Here is an 11,489-nt window from a genome sequence, read left to right as displayed (position 1 = left end):
AGGCCGGCCCGGGAGGCCAACGAGGACTATCCAGCTTCAGCTGGTGAGGCCAAGGGCACTCACTTGAGAAGACGGTGACGAGGGAATTCAGATCCGGGTCTCTGGATGATTTCCTTCCATGAACATCCAGACGGCATCTGGGTACTGGGGGTTGGGACTGTCTTCCTGCCCTCAGGGACCTCCCAGTCAAGTGCGGAGTCCACGATGGTCCGGGGGAATGAGAGGGGATCACAGAGGGATAAATGCTAAAAGGGGGGGGGCGCTAAGCAGGGGCAGGGAGGGGCACAGAGGAATGTTCCAGAAGGGAGACCAGCCACGTGAAAGCACAGGGCATGGGGTGACATGGCAGGGGGTGCGTGGTGGTCAAGGTTCAGTCAGACCCTCTGGCAGAGGGTGTGAGTGACAAGATTGGAGAAAGCAGGGACTTGAAACTCGAGTGTCTCTTGGGGCTTGGTTTTCTCTCATGACATCAGCCGAGCGCCCCCGGAGGGGCTGGGAGAGCCCCAGGCGGCCCCCTGAAGACTAGACCGAGGATGAAAGACAGGGCAGGCCGCTATGTAAAGGAGGATAAAAATAGTAATTAGAGCCCCGGAGATGTCCCCGCTCTCTGGTGGTCGGAAGGGGTTCTCTGGCAGGAGCCAAGCGTGGAGGAGACCCCAGGGCAGACTCCCTCCATCCACTACCAGCCTCCCCTCTTCTTGGGGTCAAGGTCCCGCCCTCCATCTGGACTCCCTGTGGCACCCCAGGGGGTGCACTGATGATGCTGTGAAGACGAAGATGGGTCCCCCCCACCCCTCTCCACCGTGCACCATCTTCGACTTGGCATGAGAATGACAACACCTGGCATTCATGGCTTTTGCTTCCCCTAAATGCCTTCTGGGGCGGGTTGAATTGTCTCCCCTCAAAAGGTAGACCAGGTCCTAACCCCTGGTCCCTGTGAATGTGACCTGATTTAGAAATTGGATCTTTGCAGTTGGATCCCAAACAAGATCAGCCTGCAGTTAGGGTCCTCACAGGAGAGGAGAGGGGGTTGGGGACACGCAGAGAGGGCAGAGAGGCGGGATTTGGGTGGCTGCCATGGGGCACCGAGGTTGGCCAGTCACCCCCAGAAGCCCAGACGGAGGCGGGGGACAATTCTCCCTCCGAGGCTCCCGAAGGAGGCTGCCCTGCCCACACCGCCTTCTCGGACTGGGAGAGTGCGTGTCCGTTGTCTCAAGGCGCCATCTCTGTGGTGATTTGCTATGGCGGCCCCAGCGGACTCGTACGTCCTCCCACGTGGACATTCAGCTGCCGGGGCCCTCCCTCCTGTCACAGATGAGCAAAGGAACACACGCGGAAGTAGGTCACTGCCAAGGTTCCACAGCTGTCCGGTGTCGACAGGGGAGGTCTGGGTCTCCCACCCCATAAGTCCTTTCCTCCTCTTCTTGTCAGACCAGGGAGGCGGGTTGCCCCCCATGTACACAACCCCCTCAAGGCTCCCCAAGTGGACCAGCACCCCCATTGTGCGAAGAGAAAACACAAGCCCCAGGCCAGAGAATCCCTGGTGATGCCCCGGAGAAGGGGCTGCAGTGGGGCGCTGAGTCCCCCAGTTTGGGGGGGGGGGCTCTCGGAACTCCTAGTTCTCTCTCTGTGCCCTGAAGCATATCCCCAGCACCTGTGTTTTCATCGATCCATTCAGTCATGGCCGCGAAGTGGTCGTGCATTGCTCTGCAAACAGTGGAGTTATTTTTTTTCCCTTAATTTATGAGTGAGAGAGAGAGAGAGCATGAGAGGGAAGAGGTCAGAGGGAGAAGCAGACTCCCCGCCCAGCAGGGAGTCTGATGTGGGACTCAATCCCAGGACTCCTGGATCGTGACCTGAGCCAAAGGCAGTCGCTTAACCAACGGAGCCACCCAGGCGCCCGTTAATTTTTAAATCACCATCATTATGAGACGCTCATTTAACTCTGGCTGCAGATGTCCTGAATTATCATCACCCTGCCCCTTTTCCTCTATAAATGTACTTCTCTGAAAAGCAGGGGCACGGGGAGCTCTAGAATTCTCGGGCTGCCGGGAACTGGGGGAGGTCCTCCTGACTGTCCCCCTGGTCTTTGGTCAGTGGCAGCCCGTGTTTTTCTGGGCTGACTGTGCCCAGGCCCTCCTCCCTGGTGTCTGTACATCAGCCCCACGCCCACTCGAGTGCTCTGAGTCCATGCAAAGGGTAGAGACTGGCATTGAGCAGGCCAGGGAGGCAGGGTTCAAGTCTGGACTTCGCTGGTCCCCAGCCTGTGATCCTGGGCCATTTAATCAACCCTGTGAGTCCCAGATTCTGCACCAGTGAAACAGGACCCCCAGCATGACCTCACCTGGGGTGCTGGCCGTGGGAAGCACATGTGGGTGCCTGATATCAGGGGGCGGCTGTATAGAGTTGTCCTCCCAATGGGTCGGTGCCATAAGGAATGAGGACCAGCATCCTGTCCCCAGGTCCAAGGTCACCCTCCTCAAGCTTACCGTTGCTAGGGGCCCCCAGTAAAAGGCGCTGAGGAGACAGAGGCTCTGTGCTGCTCAGGTGCTGCTGGAGGGCTGCTCAAAGTCCACAGGGATGGGCCGGGTGCCTGGACAGCCATGGTGTGGAGGTCAGAGGAACCCCCGGGAACCCCCAGCTGCGGCTGCTGAGCCCCAAGGACAATGAGCCAGTGTGCCCTGCTCTCTCCACTGCTCTTTGTGCCCCAGAGATGCCACTTGGCAGAGACAGCTGTTGGCCTCACAATAGCCACTTGGAGTGCAGAGCAGAGAGGTCCAGCAGCCAGGACAGTCCTGCGGCGTCCTTGTCCGAGAGCTGGGTCTCTGCGAGTCTGACAGTTCTGGGAACACTACTCTGGGGAAGACCTCTCTCTCCCGCAGGGGCCTGGGTAGAGTAGGGGAACCAGCGACCCGCCACACTCAGGGCCTCCTCCCATCCACCCCTGTAAATGGTTGAGATGCTTCTACCCATTTAACAGATTAAGAAACCAAGGCTGAGAGGGGCGAAGGACGGCTTAAGTCTACTGAGCCGGTAGACATTGGAATGGGGGCCGGGACTCCCGACCTTCACTAATAGTTCCTAGGACTGAACTGGTTGTGGTTCACTGTGTACACCATCTTTTCTCCAATTCCCACAAAACCCCAGAAAGCGAGCCGTTATTATATTATTATTATTATTATCATTATTATTATTATCTTCTACAGTTAAGAAAACTGAGGCTCAGGGGTGCCTGGGTGGCTCAATCAGTTAAGCCTTATCTCAGGTCATGATCCCAGGGTCCTGGGATCGAGCCCCACATCGGGCTCCCTGCTCAGTGGAGAGCCTGCTTCTCTCTCTCCCTCTGCCTGCTGCTCTGTCTACTTGTGCTCTCTCTCTCTCTCTCTCTTTCTGTCAAATAAAGAAAGAAAATCTTAAAAGAAAGGAAAACTGAGGCTCCCAGGCTTACTTACAGGAGCTTCCCAAAGATCACAGGTCCTGTCTGCAGGAGCCCACAGCCAGCCCACCAGCCGCTGTGCGGGAAAGCACCCACCCCCCGGGGCTGGAAAGATGAGAGCCTGCTCGGGCGGCGGAGGGGGCATGGGGGCCGCACTTTGGTTTGAGAGTCAAGGACACAGGACATGTGGGGCCCAGGGGGTTCCTGAAAGCTTTCCTCCTCCACTGTTGCCGCCTTCGTGTGTCCTGGTCTTCAGGCCACCTGGCCCTCTGCTTCTGTGCCCAGAGCCCCTCCAGGGTGAGCAGAGGCCCAGACCACCAGCAAAAATGAGTTAGCAGAAGAGGCCCGAAGGGGCCCAACTGAGGCTACACTCTGGTTTCTCCCACCTCCTCCCAGCTTCACTCAATGGCTTCTGTCCCCACCTGGCCTCTAGGCAGCCATTCATCCACTCACGCGCTCACGCCAAAGTATCTCTGAACTTCGCTTCATGCCGAAGGATACAGAATGAACAAGACACAGCTTTTCTCATTGTTCTAGTGAGCAGAGTAACGGCCCCCAAAGATGCCCACGTCCTAATCTCTGAACCCTGTGGACATGTTACTCACGCGGCAAAGGGGACCTTGGGGAGGTGGTTAAGTATCCGGAAACGGGGAGACGATCCTGGCTTGTCTGGGCAGGCCCGCTGTCATCACCAGGAGTCTCCAAGTGGGAGGCAGGAGAGCCGGAGTGGGGGAGAAAGAGAAGTTTGAAGATGAAGGGTATTACTGTGCTGGCTTTGAGGACAGAGGAAGGCACGAGCCGAGGAGGGCCACCGGTGGCCTCTAGAAGCGGGAAGACGTGTGGAAATGGATTCTCTCCTCGTCCCTTAGGGAGAAATGCAGACTTGCAGACCCCTTGGCTTTAGTCCAGTGAAAGCCACTTCTGCCTTCGGACCTCCAGGATTGTAAGAGAGTCCACGTGTGGCCGTTTAAGCTACTAAATTCGTAGCAGTTTGGTACACCCATAAGGACAGGAAGACAGGGAGAAGTCCCCCTTAAATAAGGAGCAGAATCCTACCGGGTGGGAAGCAAGGCATTTGCAAAGCTTCCACAGAACACCTAGCTCTCGGGTGGGTGGCAAGGAAAGGCTTCGAGGAGGACGTGCCACAAGCTGGGGACAGGCAGGGCACCGTCAGGCAGTAGGGGACAGTGTAGAGCCCAGCCTCGGGGAGGTCACTGGAGTCGGCCTTACAGCCTTGGGTCTGACCTGCATTTTATGTATTTATTCACACTTTCATTTATCACAATTCTTTTTAATAGATTTTTTAAAAGATGTATTTAGTTAGTTTTAAAATTCATTTATCTGTCAGAGAGAGAGAGCGAGCGCGAGCACAAGCTGGGGGAGCAGCAGAGGGAGAGGGAGAAGCAGACTCCCTGCCGAGCAGGGAGCCCGATAGGGGACTTGATCCCAAGGATCCTGGGATCATATGACCTGAGCTGAAGGCAGACGCTTAACCCCTGAGCCAGTCAGGCGCCCCTGGTCTGATTTAAGGAACAGCCTCTGGCTGCAAAGCTCTGAGGCCATTCTCCAAGGGCAGCCAGAAGAGGCCTTGAGGCAGCTCGTCTGCCAGAATCCAGCAGTCCCAGGAAAGGGGGTCCTCTTCCTCACAGCCCTAAAGCCGACCATGCTTTGCAAGAGAGAAAAACGTCCAAGGTCAGGATCAACCATAATTATTACTGAAGTTCTCATATCTATCCCTGCAGCCCGGGGGGATGGTTCTGTGCACCTCCTGGGGTGTATGCGCCAACCCCTCCTTACCCCCCACTTGCAGGAGGGAGAGGAAGGTCTCTCTAGGACACAGAACTGCCAGCTGACTGTTGACACCATGATGCATTAATTCCCCCAGCCACGGCCTGGGGCACTTACTTTGATGGATTGGGGGCCAAGGTCACGCGTTTGATCTGCCTCTGGGTCAATGGAGTCTGGAGGCAAAACTGCATTTCCATCCCAGCAACTGCCCTCCAGTCTGTTACTTCTAAATGATTCTAGGGTCACAAGGCAGACAGACAGATTACGGATGGAAAAACCCTCCAGGCCCCAACAATTGATGGGGAGTCCATGGTGCTCACTGGGTGTCCAAGCCAAGTCCAGTGGGTGTGGGTGACAGAAGCGGCCAAACAGAGGGCAGCCCTGTCTCTTCCCAGCCTGGACGAACCAGCCCACCCCTGGGCGCCGGGGCTGCTGGGAGACTCGGTGGTGCTGGAGCAGAGAAACTCAGCAGTCCTGACCTTGCCTCCGGTCCGGAGTTCTTCCAACCCACACCTCTGTCCTTGGTCTCACTTCTCGGTTTGGCTTTGGATTGCGGCTCTGGGCCATGACTCCGTCTAGGCCAGCAGCTGCTGACACATGGGGGGTCGCCTCCATCTCTGTCAGCTTGGGCTGAAACATGAGGCTTTCATTTTCCCCAGTTTCTGGAGGCTGGAAGTCCGAGATCAGGGCGCAGGCAGATTCGGTTCCTGGCGAGAGCCCGCTCTGTGGCTGTGTGCTCACACAGTGGAGAGAGAGTGCTCTGGTCTCTCTTCCTCTTCCTATCAGGACATTAGTCCCATTGTGGGGGGGGCGCATGTGCATGACCTTATCTAAACCTGGTCACCCCCTCCTCAGACCAGCACACCGGGAGGGGGCGGGTAGGACTTCAATGTCATGAACTTACGGGGTCACCAACATTCTGTCCGAGGCACCCACCGTCCCCACAGCCGCCTTCTCACCGTTTCTACTTGAAATGGCTTCCATGTGTCTGAGACCAAGCCTAGCTTTCCAGAGATTGGTGCCCCTCTCCAGCTCCTCTCAAGAACCTCACCATCACCAGACGCTCAGGCCAAAGCGAGGTATGTCCTCACTTCCCTAAACGTGCAGCTCCCACTCCTCGCATCATGGATTCCTCTCATCCCTGGGTCTGATTCGAGCTCTCCTCTCTCAGGGAGCCTGCCCTAATGGCCTTCTCTAAAGTGAGGTCCAGGTCAACGCCGGTCTCAGCACCCACCAGTTTCGCCCTGCAAAGCCCTTGGTGCCAAGTGCAGTGTTGGGCTCATCTTCTTGCTTGCTGATGCTCTTTTTCCCCCTCTCCCCCTGCCTGACCCCAAGCCCACGTTCCCACTGTGAGATTTCCCCATCAGACCCAGCAGGTGCAGCGCCCGGGCCCCTCAGGACTTCCAGAGGCCCATGAACATGTTTTAATTTCCTTAAAATCGGAAGAAAATCTGTGAAAAGCTCTTAGGCCAAAGAAAGTCGTTTTAATCTACAATCTTAATGCATGCACCTTTTTCCCAGCACGGTCATAAACCTAATTCAAACCATCTCTACGGAGGAGAAGCCCAGGAAAGCCACAGCACCACCCTGGAGCCGTGTCTGATTTGTCCACTGCCTTGCGTACTCTCACCGTCCCTAAGCGACTCGCAGAGCGAGGCACACAGCAGGTGCTCAATAATCACCAGGTGAATCCGCCCTGCCCACTTCCGTCTTCAGAGAACACTACCCCAAACTTGCAGGCAGCCCTGATGTCACTTTCTGGGGGCCGGGACGGAGCCCCCATTGCAAGAAATGACACCGAAGGAGCATCTTCCAAGTCAAGCTGGGAGGTACCACCTTCTCAGTGCATTGCTCAGTCTGGCCCCACGGGGGTGGGGGTGGAGATCAGAAAGCTGTGTGGTACTTCTCAGTGCCTTCTGAGTACCGTGCTGCTGGCTAGAGACCTGCCAGCTCGCTCAGGAAAGTGGCTAATTTAAGATGCAAGAAGATACATTTTGTTCCCCGTGGGACTCTATAAATCTTTTTCCACGTTGAATAAAAAACATGTGACCTGAAGACACTTTTGTCTTAAATTGGCCCTTATTGGGGGAAAAAAAAAAGGTGTCTCAGCACTTCTTGTAGAAGCAGGGGTTTTCGGTCTCCAATGGGACACGTGGTAATGTCTGGGGACATTTTGGATTGACATAGCTGGGGGGGATGCTGCTTGAATCTAGGCGGTGGAGACCAGGGGTGTCACTCAGCCTCCTACAGGACAGATCTTAATAACAAAGAACGATCAGGCCCCAGATGTCAACAGTACTGAGGCTGAGAAACCCTGCTTTGGAAGAATCTCAATGACATGTCTTGGATGAGTGACCCGGTCACTCAGGTCTGGCCCTCTCCATAGACTTGATTTTACAGATCTGCACCTCAGCCTCAAGCACTCGACTGACACTGAACAGAAAGGTTGCCTGGTGGGGCTGGTGTGAGCGCATGGGTTGGGAGGCTGTTGGTGAGAACACTGCCTGAGATCCCGTTCCCGGCTCCTTCAATGACCTCACAAGCACCCCTCTCAGACCCTAGAAAAAGCAGGAGTTGTTTCTGGGATCGTTGTATCCTTGCGGACTTGTGTGTTTTGTAACGGGTGGATTTCCCTTTTCACTTTGACTGATGGGAAGCTCGGGGTCCAATTTGCAGCCCATCTCTGAGAACTGGGGAGGCCCACCCGGAGCACATTTCTGCATACCACCGTCTTGGTTCACTGTACTGTTTGTTCCAGCCCTGTTTTCGAGCTGATCTATTTTTATCCTATTGTATTTTCCATATTTTTGTAAGCTGCCTCTGATCCTTTTGGCAACAAAGCGGGGCAGAAAAACAAAACAAAATTCAGCAGAGCCCTGTGGCCTTGGCAGGTATTTTATAATGTGCCAAGGGGTCATTTCAAGGCTAGAGTCCTGCCAGGGAAGGCGGCTCTCCCTGGCCCCGCTGGTCCCCTCCTGGGAGTCTCCGTTCTTGGAGAACAGCAGTTTGGTGGGTTAGAGCAACAGGTCTTAGAGGGAGAGCCGCTGATACCCATCTGCCCACAAATACCTTCCCCTCCCCGAAATGTTCTTTCCAATCTCCCATCTGGCTGTTGCCAAGGGGAAACAGCTAGACAAGCTCTCGGGTCACTCTTCCTAACTTGCCTTTCCCACATCTTCCGTCCGGGTCTTTAGGGTCCTGGATACCCTGCCCGTGGCTATCACTGCCGCTGAGTGTATGCAGGGGTGGAGTGGGGGTGAGGAGGACCTGCCCCAGTATGCAAAGGCGAGGCCCTTTGGGAGGCTGTTTGGAGGACGGGGTGAGCCAGATGGGTGGGGGTGCCACCTACACCTGAAAACTTCAACCCCCCACCCCTGCCAGTCACCCTGACCACGAACACACTCCGGGCTCTGGGAGGCCCTGCACCCCACATGGCGCACGGGCTTGGCTCGCCCTTCTTCTGACATGTCAGAGCTGGAGCCAGTCCGGTCCACCTCAGTCTCTGCTCTGCTCACGGGACACAGCCAGCACTTTCTTCCCCTCAGCCTCTGTCTGCCCATCTCTAAAATGGGCAGTGGGAGTGGGCAGGGAAGATAAACCAGGTCCTTAAATTCAAAGATCCTAAGAACCTCTCCCTCTTGTGGTCATACACTCTATTCCTTTAGTCCACTTTGTTCTGGAAACACGGTGCCACCGGGTGTAGTGGGGAATGGCTTGCGTGCACAGGAGAACAGAGTCAAAGGGGAGCTTGGACGCCAGCAGGAACACAAGCCCAAGGCTGCAGGCTGGTGAGGCCTGGTCATGCTCAGCAGAGACAGAGGCCAGCCCTGGGGGACTCCAGGAAGGACCTGTGCACTTCCTGGCAGGCCCTCTGGATGACATGAATCAGCAGCCCCCAGCACCTCACCTGGCAGCAGGCAGCACCCCCTTTCCTGTGGGCACAGAGCCCAGGTGAGCCAGGCACACCCTGACCAGCTCGGCCTCTCTCTGCGCCGCTCTGCTCAGCCAGAACACTGGCCCCGCTGGTCATTCCGGGTCCCGAAGTGCCAATCACCAGGTTGGGACAGGGGTGGGGAGCCTGTGGCTGGGTCTGGGCCCAGCATCTCCATTTCCCAGCTCAGTGGGGCGGGACCGGTTGCCTTAGAGTCCTCGTCTGTAGAATGGGGGTAACAGAACAGTCTGGGCCTCCCTGAGTGGTCATGAGGATCAACAAGGCCAATACAAAGAGCCGTGCCAGGCTCAGGGTGGTCCCAAGGGCTGACCCCCAGCCCTTACCAAAGTAATGGGACAGAACAGTGTGTGCCGAAGAAGCAGGAGAGCCCAGCACTGCCGGCAGTGGTGGGGGTGGGGGGAGGGAAGGGAGATACCCCAGTGGTGGCCAGGGCTGGGTGGGCTTGTGTTGCCGCAGCCCCCACGGACCCTGTCCCCGCCCCCAACAACCTCGTCTCCCTCCCCCGCTTGGGGCCACCACACCCTGCTTCTAACTCCCACCCTTAGCCACATCCCTCATTAGCTGGGAATGAGCCCCTGAAGGGGCAGAGGGACCTGGGAGATATTTTAATTATGCTTCTAATGGCTTCCCAGGGAGGATGAGCACCAGACCAGATCTCTTGGGTGGCTCGAGGCGAGGGGCAGGGTTCCAGAAACTCAGCTGCACCAGCCCCCGGGTGGGAAGGAGGCTGTGTGCGAGGGGCTTCGGCTCACTGAGCTGCTGGCCCTGCCCGGGCTGACACTCTGAGACGCCCATGCCAAGGGGACCGTGGGCGGGACAAGGGAAGGTGGTGAGGTGGGAGCTGGGCCAGCAGGCCGGAGGGCTCACCCCACCCAGGACAGACTCACTCCCCAACCTCGCTTCCCAAAAGAACAAAGCTTTGAGCACCTTCAAGGTGCAGGGCTCTAAGTCCATGATGTTCTGATTCTACTACTTCGTGACTCGGGGAAGACAACCCCGTGGCCTCTCGAGCACATTCCTTCCATAAAACAGGGACACCAGCCCACCTCGCAGGCCATGAGGCTGGAAAGAGAATGGGCTGCCTGGAAAGGTGTTCTCCAGGCCAGGTGGCAGAAGGCCAGGCAAGAAGGGATGGCAACCCTTTTCCCCAACCCGGTGCCACTGTGGTCACGGTGGTGACCGCTCCCACGTATCTGGGCCCCTGGGAGTTTGGACCGGGGAAGGCGGGCAGCTTAGAAGTAACTTTGCCAACACCATGACAGTGACCCTGTGTGCAGCCCAGCCCTGCAAGAGCAGCAGAATTCCTGTGTCACAGGGCAGCAGCCAAGTAACTGAGTGACCAAGGGCCCCCAGCTGGGAAGTGGCAGGTCGGGGCACTACAATCCAGACCCCCCAAGTCCGCCCACCCAGGCAGGTCTCCAGAGGCTGGGGAGCAGGGCAGGGAAGGACCCCAAAGGAACAGGGAGAGAAGCGCCCTCAGGCCCTGAGCGCTGTGGGAGCACAGGCAGCCCCAGGACCCCGGTCTGCACCCCCACCCCTCCCCCCACTGTATCCTGAAACAGCTCTCCCCAGAAGCAGAGGCAGACACCTGGTGTGCCTAAGGGCTTGCTTTTTTTTTTTTTTAATGTTTCCTCACTGTTTTAACAATACCATGAAAAAAAATATACAGTTTAGAATCTGGAGCTGACCGCTGAGTCTGGATGGGTTTCAAGGGGTAGCTGGCGGGGGCCGCACAGCCCCTTCTGATTCCTCCCCTAGTGGGAGCCACGCTACTGGAAACAGCACCGACGGGGCCCGGAAATCAGGAATTTAAGTTAGTGTCTGCATCAGGATCTGACAAAACACGGGAGACTAGAGCAGCTACGCCCGCTGGCCCCAGACTGGGTCCTGTGGTACGTCTGTTCATCCCGCTCCCCACACCAGCTGGGAGAGGACAGGAGAGGGTAGGTTAGCTTGTTCCCAGGACCCGAAAATCACCCGTTAACCCTGGGCCGTACACCCAAGCTCCCACTGGATCCCCTGGGGCAGGGTGATGAGGACCAGAGAGAAATCTGAATTTCTAAAGAACAAATCATCTTTTTCTTTCCCGCGTTAAGTATGTATCAAACACAGAGGGGGCATACTTATACTAAAAAATTTTCCGTAGTATGCCTGATATTCTAATTTATCTCAGCATTCTAGTTTTGTTCTGTGGCTACATCTGGCAACTCTATATACCCTTAGGGCCCTCCAAAGTGGGAGAGGGTGTCTGCCAGCACAAAGGCCTGAAGGAAGGGGAAGTAGTGTGTACGGGGGGGTGTGGGGGAATCCAGT

This window comes from Mustela lutreola, chromosome 15 (genome assembly GCF_030435805.1).
Source record: "Mustela lutreola isolate mMusLut2 chromosome 15, mMusLut2.pri, whole genome shotgun sequence".
NCBI lineage: Eukaryota > Metazoa > Chordata > Mammalia > Carnivora > Mustelidae > Mustela > Mustela lutreola.
Note: the sequence above shows the minus strand (reverse complement) of the source record.